This window comes from Staurois parvus, unplaced genomic scaffold (assembly GCF_062004578.1).
Source record: "Staurois parvus isolate SC_StPar_1 unplaced genomic scaffold, SC_StPar_1.0 ptg000327l, whole genome shotgun sequence".
In the NCBI taxonomy this organism is placed as follows: Eukaryota; Metazoa; Chordata; class Amphibia; order Anura; family Ranidae; genus Staurois; species Staurois parvus.
Window position 1 is genome coordinate 6,358,653 of NW_028318123.1, and position 15,560 is coordinate 6,374,212.

At 40.4% G+C, this 15,560-nt stretch overlaps 1 protein-coding gene across 5 annotated transcripts in view; it reads right to left on the reverse strand.

Annotated features, from left to right (window-relative positions):
• The window catches only part of BCLAF3 (BCLAF1 and THRAP3 family member 3), a 128,278-nt gene that overhangs the window by 62,818 nt on the left and 49,900 nt on the right, over nt 1-15,560 (reverse strand). For all 5 annotated transcript variants that reach the window (XM_089683911.1, XM_089683913.1, XM_089683909.1 and 2 more), the window contains one exon: nt 1,012-1,176. The gene's annotated coding sequence lies outside the window, so the exon portion shown is untranslated. The remainder of the gene's footprint in view (nt 1-1,011; nt 1,177-15,560) is intronic.

Consider the following 15,560-nt stretch of genomic DNA (forward strand, 5'->3'; position numbering starts at 1 on the left):
AAAAGTGCAGTAAATAAAATCATCATGTCGGTTATAGAGTCGCATTAACTGATGCACACTGAAGTGGATATATTTAGGCTGGACATTTAGGCTTTAACTATATCTAAACAAATACGTTTTTTTTTCTATTTTGCATACAGTAGGAGATGGTTAAAACTACTGTCTGTTTTTTTTTTTTTGCCATCTGTGTCTCATTACGGAGATTTCCTCTTTCTTCCTTTCCTGTGAACTCAAGAGGAAGTAAGAGCTTACCTTTCCAAGCTGTCTTGGGAACAAGCATCCCAATTGGGTTTACTCTCATTTTTATTCCCCATTACATTGGTGATCAGAAGATCTAGAGAGGGTGAATCTCACTATCAGGTATACAAACAGCAATAAAACCTAACAGTGGTTCTAATCCCTTATACTTTAACCTCTTTACGACAGCATAACACATAAATGTGGCGTCCAGGAGGGGGGCTTTAACTAAGCTGGCTTGGTAACACTGGCTTGGTATCAAGAGATCCCTGAATTTTCCACTTCTTAATAAGATTTAACAGCACTGACTGGCATATTCAAGGCTTTGAATATCTTTGCATGTCCTTTTCCATCTTTATAAAAAGTTCCATTAACTTGTTACGCAGGCCTTTTGACAGTTCTTTTCTGCTCCCCATGGCTCAGTATCTAGCCTGCTCAGTGCATCCATGTGAAAGCTAACTCATTGACTATTAATACACATACGCTAATTGCAATTTAAAAAGCCACAGATTTGAGAAATTAACTTTTATTTATTAGTTATTTTATCCTGTGTGTCACCTTGTGTGTCTGTACCAAGGCCAAACATCCCAGGGCATGTAAACTTTTGATCAGGGCCATTTGGTGATTTCTGATATCATTATGATTTAAAAAGGTGACAAACAACTGTGTGATAATAAATGACTGCAAATCATTCTACCCCAAAGGAAAGGCCAGTGTTTGTACATTTATAATAATTGTATGATGGAAATGTGCATTACACACAGCATGTCTTACCTCTGTTGACAGGCTATGTTCAAGTGTCACAGCTGTCAAGGTGTCTGGCAAAGAATGAACGTCCTTCATCGAGACGTTGTGTGCTGCCTTAGTCTTCAGCTATTCACAGTCAGCATACCAGGGACAGGATCTCCACAAAGGCCTTGTGCTGTCTTACCTCTCAGCCTATATAAAAGAATAATGAGAGTAATTTAACACAGGGAATATTTCTCTTCATAACAATGAATGTTTATACTGTTGGAGACGAGAACCATGATCTGCACTGGCTAGAGCAGGCATCAGGAAAGATGCTTGACACATACGAGGAGGTTTTCAGCTGTGCAGTTTGTTGATACATGAAAGGCTGCTGACCATGCGACTTGCGTTTGTTCTCAGCTAGAAAAACATGCCCTTTCTTGCCATGAAAGACATTTGTAGTGACACAAGATATCAAGTTATAGGATAAATACACCTAGTCATGTTCTTGGCCTACGCCATTGTCACACCACACTCCCCTGGAGCAGATTTCATCTCTCTACCCAGTGAGGTGAAGACAATGATTTGTCTTATCTGTACGGCCCTTTCCTGTGCTCAGACAGGACTGACAGATTAGGCTTTGTTTACACTTTCAGCTGGTGGGTGATAAAACCTAGCCTTGTTTTTACCTCCCCCAACCACTCCCCCTGTAAAGGCAGCAGATGAGGTTGTACACATGCTGCAACTGAAATACTTTGCATCACAACACAGAAAAAAAAAATCCCCTCATCCCACTCTGCAGACAACACAACCAAATATGATCTATTCAACTGAATGGATCTGAAAGTGTGCCACGGTGCAACATACGCCTTCTTACAGCCTGTTAAACACCCTCTGAAAAGCTCTCCACCGTGAATTGCTATTTAGAAGGTGAAGCTCGCATAAATGAGCCCTACTGTCTTGGTACCCATTTTCAGTCTATAGCCCAAATATTGTACCTGGCTCCGGACAAGAAATGGCCCTGCAGGGCTGTATACTGAAAAATCAAAGATTAGGCTGGGAAAAACTTTGTCTGTCTGATCTTACACAATTAGGCCTCCTTCACACAGGTAGTGAGTTTACTGCTGCTGCATAGTGCTCCGGTCTGTGCTAATGTTTGGGGCAATATGCACCCAGGACAAATGCTCACAACACAGATGGCTTGAGCACCGGACATTTGTCCCTGGATGCATACTGTCCTAAATATAAGTAGAACTCATTGCATTGTCCAGCTACATCCAGCTGCAGGAGCTGTCAGAATCTCAGAGTTTTACAGGCTGCCGCATCTAAATGCAGGATTATCTGTCGATCCACTGGGCAGCACAGTGGCTAAGCGGTTAGCAAATTTGCCTAGCAGCACTAGGGTTGTTGGTTCGAATCCCAGCAATGACCCTATATGCCTGGAGTTTGCAGGTTTGTGCCTGCGTGGAATTCCTCCCACACTCCACAAGACATGCTGCTATGTTAACTGGCTGCTGTCTAAGTTGGCCCTAATATATGTATGAATGTGAGTTAGGGACCTTATGAAAAAAAAGAAAATATCTATTTTGTATAAGCCCAAAGGCAGCACTGTCAGCTCACACAGAAAGGAAGGCCCTCATTGGGTAAAAGGCAGTTTAACAGGTATTTTTCTGTATTGTAGTGTTTAGCATGGAAAAAAAGGGGAAATATGCATGCACTCCAGAGATACATATGTTAGACAAAAAAAATGGAAACACGACATGATTTGTAAGTGTTAAAGTAGCCACATGTTTCAGGTTGAAAGCAGAATTGATGTAACAAACTTTTGCTTCTGCTGTGTGATAAGACACCTAGATAACAGGTGGAAAGCTTCACTTTCCTCATTCACTGCTAGTAATATGGAGTCATGTCAGAGCTTACTCAGCTTCAAAGAGAGCAAATTGTTGGTGCCTGCTTAGCTGGTGACTTTGTGACTGAAGTTGCCAATTTATTTGTCGTGTCGCGAGGTTGTGTATCAAAGGTTATGACAGCATATACAGTTTCTAGGAAAACGTCTGATAAACAGACTGGGATTGAGCTCTGCAGTCCCATTAACAGCAGTTGTTTTCCTATTCTGGGTCACAATCCTGCACAATCCTGTCCTTTTGTCTCTTTTGGTCAGTTGACCATGTCGACCACACTTGTACTATCAGACGGCGGTTTCCCGGAAACTGTATGTGCCGTCATAAACTTTGATACTGTACCTCACACAACGGCAAATAATACATTGGCAACTTCAGTCACAGACGCACCAGCTATTTACCCTCTGTGAAGCTCAGTAAGCTCTGACATGACTCCGTATTACTAGCAGCGCAGGAAGTGAGGTTTCCCACCTGTTAGCTAGGAGTCTCATCACACAGCGGAAGCAAAAGAATCCCTACTAATAGTGCTGCTCTGCCCCCTAGTGACCCAAGAAAAAGGAAAAAAAAAAAAAGGATAAGCTGCTCTGCCGAATGTACAAAAACAGATTTATTTATTTCAGGTAATTATATAGCGCCGTCAATTTACGCAGCGCTTTACATACATATATTGTACATTCACATCAGTCCCTAACCCTCAAAGGGCATACAATCTAAAGTCCATAACTCACATTCATACATATACATACTAGGGACAATTTAGACAGGAGCCAATTAACCTACCAGGATGTCTTTGGAGTGTGGGAGGAAACCGGAGTACCCGGAAGAAACCCACGCCATCACAGGGAGAACATGCAAACTCCAGACAGGTGGTTGGGATTTGAACCAGCGACTAGTACTGCCAGGCGGAAGTGCTAACCATTTAGCCACTGTGCTGCCCCATAAATGGTGAATGGTAGATAACATTTAATAAAGTACAAAATGCAGTCCAAAAGTGATATAACAGTCTCTTTCTTCCAACATTTAAAGAAAAATTTTGAAAAAAAAACCACGTTTTCTTTGTTTCTGTTATAAAAGTTTACAAATAAATAATTGTTCTTCATAAACTTAGGCCAAAATTTATTCTGCTACATGTCTTTGGTGAAAATAACCCAAATTAGGATGTATTATTTAGTTTGTAGGAAGGTTATAGAGTTCACAAACTATGGTATAGATCTGAATATTGATCAATCCTGAAGTACTGACAGCCAATCTAATTTCTTGAGGTACAAGAATGTCAGAACAGTACAGATATCCCCCAAATGACCCCTTTTTGCAAAGTAGACAGTCCGACGAACTTCATAAGAGGCATGGCGAGTTTTTTGAAGTTGTATTTTTTTTGTCATAATTTTTCGGAAAATTAAAAAATTAAAAAATTATTTTCACAATTTTTTTTTTACATACCATCACCAGTGCAGTACAGCGTCATCATTTAACTGGCATGGCAGTGATCAGGGACACTGACTGGTGACAATATGGAAAAAATAAATTATTTTTTTTCTTTTTAATTTTTTATTACATTTGTTTTCTTTTTTTTAAGATTTATTTTCATATTTCACTTTGACCAAAGTAGTACAATGTTACCATAGTAACATTGTACTACTTTGCGGAAATGATCAGTATTTTTTTTACACAATTTGCTTATAGCAAAGAATTACTTTGCTATAAGCAAGCATTTACCTGAATGACATCAATTCATTCAGGGCTTTTTTTTTTTTTGTGCTTAGCTGTGATTTGGCCATGGTTAATCACATGACACAGCTGGGCTGTGATTGGCGCAGCTTTTGCATGTGATCGCTGTGACCATTCACAGCTAGGCACACTAGTATACAATGGATGGCATGAATGAAGCCATCCATTGTATACAAGTGTCATGTGACCTGCTGTGATTGGTCACAGCAGGTCACATGGTACCGGCAACGGGGTCGGTACTCAGATCTGTCATCGGCCGTGTCCGAGGTACACGGCCGGTGACAGATCGCGCTGCTGCGAGGCTCTGCAGGCACGCAAACTGCACATGCTCGGGAGGACGCCATATGGCATCCACCCGAGACGCTGAGGGATTTTGCCGGCCGCCAAATGGCCATTGGCCGGGCGGCAAAAGGTTAAATGTTGGAAGAAAGAGACTGTTCTATCACTTTTGGACTGCATTTTGCACTTTATTAAGCCCTCATGCACACTTGACGTTTTGATAACACTGGTAACGTTATCAGTGTCAGCTTTTTTAGCGGTTTTTCATTAGTGTTTAGCGTCGTTTTCCCGCATTTGCGTTTTTTAACATTTTTTTTAGCCCATAAAAGATTTGGAGGGGTCAAAAAAATTTCCAAAAATGCCGATTTATGGGATTTTACCGCATTTTTCCAGCCAAAAAACATTTATTACAGTCTATGTGTGCATGGACACATAGGATAACATGCTGGGGAGTTTACTGTTTTATCTGTTTTTTGTATATTCAGTGGAGATGCCTATCTTTTTACGCACTTTTTGTGAATATCTAGCCCAGTTGAACATTTACTTGATTCATCACATATTTATTCCACTGGGGGGGGGGGGGCTGACTGCTCAGCTGGGCATTTGTTTTACAATCATTTAATACTGTTTTTGTTGATTTTCACACTTTATGCTTTAGGTCAGTTGGGTGTTTATTATAGGCTGGCCATGTGCTTATTGCTACATGATTCTGGTTTATCTTTGATATATGTTTCACTTATTATTTGGATTTAGTGTTTTTTTAATTTACTACTGACTTTGTTTCACTGTTTCACAGATTTATTCCATTACACATTGGGTTTGATGCTCAGGAGGGTGTTTATTTACTATTAGTGTATTTTTTTGGGTCACTAGGGGGCAGCGCAGCACCATTATTGGGGAGTTTTATTGATGTGGGAACACATTTAGATGCTTGCAGCAGCTTATCGTTTATTTGTGGCAGGCCATGAGCATCATATCCTTATTTGTGAAAGCAAAAGAATGTTACTTCCTTTCAACACAAAACATGTCATCACTTTCACACCTGCAAGTTATGTCGTTTTTTTCCATTTTTTTTGTCTAACCCCTGTATACTGACTAAGCTTTCCATTTATTTTTTCCCAGATACCCACTATAAGGCTGATTTACTAAAACAGGAAAGTGCAAAATCTGGTGCAGCTCTGCAAAGAAATCAATCAGCTTGCAGGTTTTTTAACGGACAAGGTGAAGTTAGAAGCTGATTGGCTACAAAGCACAGCAGCACCAGATTTTGTGCTCTTCAGTTTTAGTAAATCAGCCATAAGAGGAGAGGAAAACACAGAGGCTGGAATGCAAATTTGAAAAACCAAAATAACCAATTAAGCCTTTGACACCACAATAACCTCATTGTTCTAGCACAGGGAAGCTAGAAAAAAATAAACCTTTCCAGAGGGAGGCCTAAAGTGTTTAGACAAAGAAGAAAGCAGTGATTGAAATGGGAGCAGTTCCACATTCTTCAATGACCCGAGGAGATCACACCCACTTATGTCATTTACAAATGATTCTGCAGAGTGACAGATCTCCGAGACATTTTCTACACATGAGCTACAGCAGCTGCTCAGAAACTCATACTTGAAAAACAAGACGCCACAATTCACAGACTTGGAACGATCAGTTGGAGTACAGATTTTCTGCTTGTCACTGTGGCCATAAGTAAAGCTTCATGGGACAAAATTTATGACATACTTAAAATGACCTCCATGTACTGCAGTCAGGAGTGCCAGTAAAAAAGAACAGTCAAAGGAATATTAATAACTGCTGAAATTCTGAGCCAGTAAGCACTTTCCTTGCACTGGGAGAGTAGTTAGTATAGAACTGGGACAGCCTAGAGGATAACTGGTTAGCACTCCTGCCTTGCAGCGCTGATAAATGGTGTTCACTTATCACCAAACATTCTCCCTGTCTCAGTTGCAGCTTCACATGTATTTGCAAATGTAACAAAAACTCTATATTTAATAAAAGATGTTGAAAGTGATATCACAAGGTCATTTTAATCACATGATAAATGATGGGGATATGATGGTGTGATGGTGACATGCGAATATAGCTATGTCTTTACATACGTTCAGGCTTTAATGTTCTTATTGAACAAAATATTTCCCATTTGATTAAATTTAAGAGCAGTTATTCATTTTATTTAAGATTCTATTCATTTTCTGTATGTTGCATTTCTCATCGTGCTCTTGTTTTTTTTTCTCAACCTATAAAAGCCCACAAAACACGCTGTCCATAAACGTCTTGTGTCAACTTGATTAAAGCCTACCTTCAGGTTTTAATGAACATTAAACAGTTTGTTTGGACCAAGCAAGTTCAAACTATTTCCTTCACTAACACATTCAGCCAGCGGCTCACATGCAGCTGTTCACTAAATCAGGGCTTGCCAAATTTGCTTTGAATCTAGGAGTCAGCTAAAAAAGTTAGGAGCCTTTTTTTTTTTTTTTTTTAGCATAGCGTGGGTTGTCAGCTGACGGGGCAAGGCAGCTTTTGGCCAACTAGCTTTATGTTATGCAATTTGTTGTGCGACAATCACAACAAAATCACACGTAATGACACCTGAACCAGTGTTTTGTGATCACAGCGATTCTACTGCAATCCCAAAACGCCCAGGTGTGAATGGCACCGCCCTGGTTCACACATGTGTGACTCTGGATATGTTGTCAAACTCACAAATTCGCTTGACAGGCTAGAATTATGTGTTCCTATTGAGGTGGTTCACAAAGATGCGAGACATGTGCATTGTGTAGCATGAGTAGAAGAGTGGCATGCGGAAATAAGTGTTCACATAGGATTGCTATTGATGGGAGTTTTTGCATTGCAGTAAATGGGAGGTGTTTTTACATGGCAGTCAATGGGAGGCATTTTTGCATTGAAGTCTATGGGAAGTGTTTTTGCATTGAAGTCTATGGAAGGTTTTTTGCACTGAAGTCTATGGGAGGCATTTTTGCATTTGAAGTCTATGGGAGGCATTTTTGCATTTGAAGTCTATGGGAGGCATTTTTGCACTGAAGTCAATGGGAGCCGATTTTGCATTGAAGTCTTTGGGAGGCCGTGTGTGAACCTAGATGCAAGGATGCAATTTCTAGTCCCCAATGACGACCTGGCGCCTGGGATTTTGTTGAGCCCTGCACTAAAACACTGAGTTAGGCTTTAAGGATTAATAAACGTACAAGTGATTCTAAAGGCATAATTGCCTATACTTGCCTGCTGTGTGCAGTGGTTTTGCACAGAGCAGCCCGGATCCTCCTCTTCTTGGGTCTCCCACAGGCTTTCCTGTCTCCTCCCTCCTGTCGGGTGCCCTCACAGCAAGCAGGTTCAGCCCCGATGGCTCCCACTGCTGTTTCAGCCAATGAGAAGAGGGAGTCCCAGGATAGCTGAGACTCCAGTGCACATCGCTGGATCAAGAGGGGGCTTAGGTGAGTATTATGGGGGCTGGGAGGGATACTGCACACAGAAGGTTATTTACCTTCACGCATAGAATGCATGAAGATGAAAACCCTTCAGCCTTTACAACCACTTTAAATGCATTTTCCATACTCTGCAATCTGGCAATTTGTTTGGCACTCAAGTTATTTTGCTATTGATACATTTTAAAGAGTCCATTTATAAATGTTGAAATCCTCCAAAAAACAAGTAAATAAATGCATATATTGTATGCAGGAGCCACTGGAATATTTTAATTGATGCAAGGAGCAGGGACAGAAATATATTTAACCATACATCCAAACAAAAATTAAAAAAAAAAGTCTAGAAAAATAAATAAATAAATCATACAACTATAATATCTCTGCCAATAAACAACTAATGCACCTAAATGCACTTCCAGTTCAACTTTTGATGAAAAAGAGTTTTCTATTTACTTCACTGAGAGGTCATTTTTGTAAAAAACAAGGTAACAGCAATGAAACCAATTGTCTTTAAAGAAGTTCTTATTCATTCTTTCCTTCTCAGGGTGCAGCTACAGGGCTGAGGTCTCACAAATTATGTCTATGGACACACACACAGGAGGGGGGGGGGTTAAGTTAAAGACAAAATTTGTCACAGAATTGTCTTAAAGATAAGACACAATTTACTCCAACAAGGTGTTTTTTACCTTAAATTTCTTTATGACCGATACAGTACTATTTCTTTATTAATTTATCAAGACATTAGTGCTATACAGTAAACGTGTCCCATATCTGAACTGCTTGATACATGTTGGTACTAACAATTTGGATGTCGCACAACTTCTGTCTACATACACACCACCAGGAATGTGTCACAAACGTCCTACTGAATTGCTCCCATTGGTTCTCGTGAATCTGTTCTAAAGTCTTATTTCTGTAGATCCTAACAGCAATCACACTTTCAGTTGCAGACTGACAACGATAAGTCAGTGCCTTGCCTTTAGCAGCAGAGGTGTCAGCTTGATGTGAGTGCTCTTTCAATTGGCCAATGGGCTGTTTATCTCAGAGGGCCAGCTGAAAAAAGCAAACATGGCAGTGCGACAATGCTGCTGCTTATTAAGACAGCAGCTTTGCAATGGCAGCCTGCAACAGGAAGCACTGTTATTGACAGGATCTTCAGGTAAAAAAACCTTTACTACAGATACTGAAAAATAGATTTTGGGTTAACATGCATTTTTTTCAAGATGTTATTTATTGAGTTTCACAAGCACAAGGTACAAATACAGTGACAAGAACAAGCTCTTAGAACCATTCACAGAGTATGTGTACTGATTAGCTCAAAGAACATCTAACTGCACTTTTGTGTTAAAAAAAAAAAATACCGTACAGCATAAGGAATTGCTACACAAGCCATATTATATTTTAAAGTGATATTAAAGGAAATTATGTTTTTGTTTTATAATACCAAACATGTCATACTTATCTGCTCTGTGCAGTGGTTTTGCACAGAGCAGCCCCAATCCTCCTCTTCTCGGGTCCCCCTCCTGGGCTCTCTCTCCTGACGACTGCCCCCAGAGCAAGCAGTTTGCTATGGGGGCAGCCGTGACTCGGTACACCTCTCTCCTCATTGGTTCACTGGCTGTGATTGACAGCAGCAGGAGCCAATGGCTCCCACTGCTGTCTCAGCCAAGGAGGAGGGAGAGTCCCTGGAGAGCCGAGGCTGAAAAGGTTCCTACTTTAGTGCGATTTGGATCCACAGAATATGCTAACCACATTCAAAGTCGTACTACATAATTGCACTGAAAATCACATCAAAAGTGCATTGCAGCAGTATGAACTGAGCCTTACCCATTCAGGGGGAATGTTGATCTTTTGAGTGCTGTGAGCACAAGAAATTTACTTTGTGTGTAACCAACTTGTGATGTGAATAACAAATGTAAAATAGTAATAAAAAAACAACTAAAGTTTATTTGTCTTGTTTGGTTAAAGAATAACTCAATGCCACCAATGTAATATTAAAAGGTGCAAAAATATTAAAATATTAATTAATTAATAATTTCTTTGGTTGAAAAAACACAACTCCTTTTGTACTGTTCTACAGCCAAATTGGTTGTATAGTATTATTCTTTACTTGCCCAAAACGCTGGCACCATACTTGTCCAGGCATCATCTAGGGTTAGGATCTATTTCCTGGACTAAAATGCTTCTCCTAAATGACACAATCATGTAAATGTATTTGCCAGTGCAAACAGACCCCTACTGCTGCCTCTTGATACAAAGTTACAATGCGACACTAATGCCCCTCTTTCATGGGTGATATACTTTAGCGCAGTGGATCTCTTTTCAGAGGCAGTTGAGTGCTGGTTTGCAGCTGTTCAGGAGGCAATACAGTCGCCTCCTAAAAGCCTGCTTTTTTCACCCCAAAGATGATTTTACATTGAAATACCATGTTGCAACCTTGTGCCAAGAGTTTAGCACATGGTTGTGGTGTATTCCATTTACATCAATGGCTGTGCCGCCACCTGACAAATGTGACGTCATGTTAAATCAGTGGGTGGTAATAAACATAGATCAGGCACCTGTTTTCACTTCCCCTTTCCTGCATGTGTGATCTTTGCCTTGGAAGTGATCAACTTGAAAAGAAGGGAAAAAAAATATTTATTCTTGCAAAGGCTGATGAATCATTTCATGGACTGTATTTTAACCACTTGCCCTCTAGAGGATTTACCCCCCTTCCTGGCCAGGCCATTTTTTACTGTTCGGCACTGCGCTATTTCAACTGGTAATTGTGCAGTCGTGCAATGCTGTACCCAAAAGAAATGTATGTCCTTTTTTTCACACAAATAGAGCTTTCTTTTGGTAGTATTTGATAACCTCTGCGGTTTTTATTTTTTGTGCTATAAACAAAAAAAGACCGAAAATTAAAAAAAAAAACAAAAAACTATTTTTCACTTTTGGTTATAAAAAATATCCAATAACCTCAAAGTTAGCCATAAATGTAGGTTAAAATGTATTCTGCTACATGTCTATGGTAAAAGAAAATCTCAATACATGTATATTAATTGGTTTGCGTGAACGGTATAGCGTCTACAAATTATGGTATATATATTGGAATTTACGTAGCTTTTACTTTCTGATTGCCTATCACATTGCTTGAGGTGCTAAAATGCCAGGGCAGCACAAACCCTCCCCCAAATGACCCCTTTTTGGAAAGTAGATACCCCAAGAATTTTTCAGAGAGGCATGTTGAGTCCATGGAACATTTTAGTTTTTTGTTTACAAACGTTTTTATTGAGAGATAGACTACAAAAACAGCACCACTTAATAAGGTATAGTATGCATCAAGAAAAAGGCACATAAGTAAAAAAAGGTATTATAAAACAGAATCATAGAAATGGAAAATTCAAGTACATGAATGAGGTAGGCATGCAGAACAACCACACAACCAACAAAGATACAATACCAATCAATCTATGATAGTCCATTAATCAAACAATAAATGCCAAAGTGTTTTCCAACCATCCCATTTTCTGTTGAATAAGTGCATCCTATCCAACAATGTATACTGAATATGTTCCATGAGCATAACCATATCAACTCTCTGCAAAACAGAGGCCAAAGGTACCACTGGTGACTTTCAATGAAGGGCAATGGCCCATATGGTAGAGACACAGTGTGAATTAGCCTCATTACGTTGGCTGGGGGAACATTTTATTTTTTGCCAAACATTTTTTGAATATGACAATTGCAATTGTTTATTTTTATTTTTTACACAAAGTTGGCACTTTAATGATATATTGTTCATGAATGGCATGGGTATATGTGGAATAACACCCCAAAACACATTTTTCTACTTCTCCCGAGTATGGGGATACCACATATGAGAGACTTTTAGGCAGCCCAGCTACATACAAGCCCCCAAAATCCAATGATCACCCTCCAGGCTTTGAAAGGGCATATTTCCTCATATCACTTTCCCGCTACCTATCACAGTTTCGGAGGCTCTAAAATGCCAGGATAGCACAAACATCCCCCCCCCCCCCAAATGACCCCTTTTTGGAAAGTAGACACCCCAAGGAATTTGATAAGAGGCATGGTGAGTATTTTACAGATATCATTTTTGTCACAGGGTTTTGAAAAATAAAAAAAGAAAAGAAAAAACTGCATTTTTTTGTTTTCTTTCTTCGTTTTCCAAAAACATGTGGAAATAAATGAGATCTGCAAAATACTCACCATGCCTGTTCGCAAATACCTTGGAGTGTCTACTTTCCAAAAAGGGGTCATTGGAAGGGGTTGCCTCTACTCTCCTGGCATTTCAGGGTCAACATTAGAAGCTTATGCCACACATCACCCACTCTTGAAGACCAAGCCTTTTCTGACACTTTTTGTTCACATGAAAAAACTGTTCTTTTGCTAGAAAATTACGTTAAACCCCCAAACATTACATATTTTCTTAAAGCAGAGGCCCTAGAGAATAAAACAGTGGGTGATGAAATTTTGTACATCATACAGTATTTGCGCAGTGATTAATCAACCACATTTTTTGGGAAAAATACACTTGTTAGAATCTTAAAGCACAAAAACACAATATATTGCCCAAATGTATGATAAAATATAAAAGATGATGTTACACTGAGTAAATAGATACCAAACATGACATGCTTTAAAATTGCTTGTTTTTTGTAGTTAATTTGATTTTTTTAAATTCATTTACACTGTCCCTTTCTTTTTTCTTTTTGTATCACTTTTAATGCTATCACAGGGAATGCAAATATCCCCCATAACTTCAATGGGCATTGTCATAGATTCTTTTTTGAGAAATCTGGGATCTATCAGACTCTACATATCTCCTCTGCCCTTACATTATATAATCTCACCAAGATCGGTGTAGTCAGATGCTTTCCCAATTTACAAATGGCGCTGTTTATATCCTGCGAAACTGAAGTGATGAAATGCTGCTAGTTTCCGATTTCTTAGACTATAGCGATGATTGGAGCCATTCTGGTCTCTGACCAACTCTGTGGTCAGCCAGCGGAACTTCCAGCTGAATTCTCGGATTCCCCTGTGGGACAGGAGAGCCCAAGAAACTGTGGAAGGCAGCAGGGGGGGAATGTCCCTTTCCGCTGCTCGTAAAAACAATTCAGCATCTGATTGGCCACTAGGATTGCCTTTACATGAAAGCTGACCGCTAGCTGAAAAAACGATACCAGGATGATGCCTGTAGCTGCAGGCATTATCCCGGTATAACCACTCAAAGTCCAGCGACGTACCAGTAGATTGCTGGTCCATTTTGGGCATACAGTATCTCACAGAAGTGAGTACACACTTCACATTTTTGTAAATATTTTATTATAACTTTTCATGTGACAACACTGAAGAAATGACACTTTGCTAAAATGTAAAGTAGTGAGTGTACAGCTTGTATAACAGTATAAATTTGCTGTCCCCTCAAAATAACTCAACACACAGCCATTAATTTCTAAACCACTGCCAACAAACGTGAGTACACCCCTAAGTGTAAATGTCCAAATTGGGCCCAAAGAGTCAATTTGTGTGGCCACCATTATTTTCCAGGACTGCCTTAACCCTCTTGGGCATGGAGTTCACCAGAGCTTCACAGGTTGCCACTGGAGTCCTCTTCCACTCCTCCATGACGACATCATGGAGCTGGTGGATGTTAGAGACCTTGCGCTCCTCCACCTTCCATTTGAGGATGCCCCACAGATGCTCAATAGGGTATATGTCTGGAGGCATGCTTGGCCAGTCCATCACCTTTACCCTTCTACCCTTTAGCAAGGCAGTGGTCGTCTTGGAGGTGTGTTTGGGGTTATGTTGGAATACTGCCCTGTGGCCCAGTCTCCAAAGGGAGGGGATCAAGCTCTGCTTCAGTATGTCACAGTACATGTTGGCATTCATGGTTCCCTCAATGAACTGAAGCTCCACAGTGCCGGCAGCACTCATGCAGTCCCAGACCATGACCCTCCCACCATGCTTGACTGTAGGCAAGACACACTTGTCTTTGTACCCCTCACCTGGTTGCCACCACACACGCTTGACACCATCTGAACCAAATACGTTTATCTTGGTCTCATCAGACTACAGGGCATGGTTCCAGTAATCCATGTCCTTAGTCTGCTTGTCTTCAGCAAACTGTTTGCGGGCTTTCTTGTGCATCATCTTTAGAGGCTTCCTTCTGGGATGACAGCCATGCAGACCAATTTGATGCAGTGTGCGGCTTATGGTCTGAGCACTGACAGGCTGACCCCACACCCCTTCAACCTCTGCAGCAATGCTGGCAGCACTCATACGTCTATTTCCCACAGACAACCTCTGGATATGGCGCTGAACACGTGCACTCAACTTCTTTGGTTGACCATGAAGAGGCCTGTTCTGAGTGGAACCTGTCCAGTTAAACCACTGTATGGTCTTGGCCACTGTGCTGCAGCTTAGTTTCAGGGTCTTGCCAATCTTCTTATAGCCTAGGCCATCTTTATGTAGAGCAACAATTCTTTTTTTCTGATCCTCAGAGAGTTCTTTGCCATGAGGTGCCATGTTGAACTTTCAGTGACCAGTATGAGAGAGAACGACAACACCAAATTTAACACACCTGCTCCATATTCACACCTCAGACCTTGTAACACTAACGAGTCACATGACACCGGGGAGGAAAAATGGCTAATTGGGCCCAATTTGGACATTTTCACTTAGCGGTGTGCTCACTTTTGTTGCCAGAGGTTTATACATTAATGGCTGTGTTGAGTTTTTTTGAGGGTACAGCAAATTTACACTGTTATACAAGCTGTATACTCACTACTTTACATTGTAGCAAAGTGTAATTTCAGTGTTGTCACATGAAAATATATAATAAAATATTTTAAAAATGTGAGGGGTGTACTCACTTCTGTGAGATACTGTATAAGTAACAGCAGAGAACACAGGCAACACGGGTCTGTGAATCAACATGACCGCAATTCATTATTTTTTGTAATGTCCATGTTGAGCGTTAGGCTCAAGAGTTTTAAATTAAAAAACCGTGATAGCTTTGCGAATTGTCTGGCAAGAGCTGAATTTGGGTGGGCGGCGATGTATTGTTGTGCGTATTAATTGCTTTGCCCCACAGTCAATTGATACAAATTGTCAGGAATGGACTAGCCAGCAATGGTGGGACTCACCTGCCTTTTGATCTGCAGTACCAGGGCTGGCCAGCGGGTGCTCCCAGCAATCAGAGACTCAACTTTGCAGCCAGCTAACACCTGGAACTGATTAT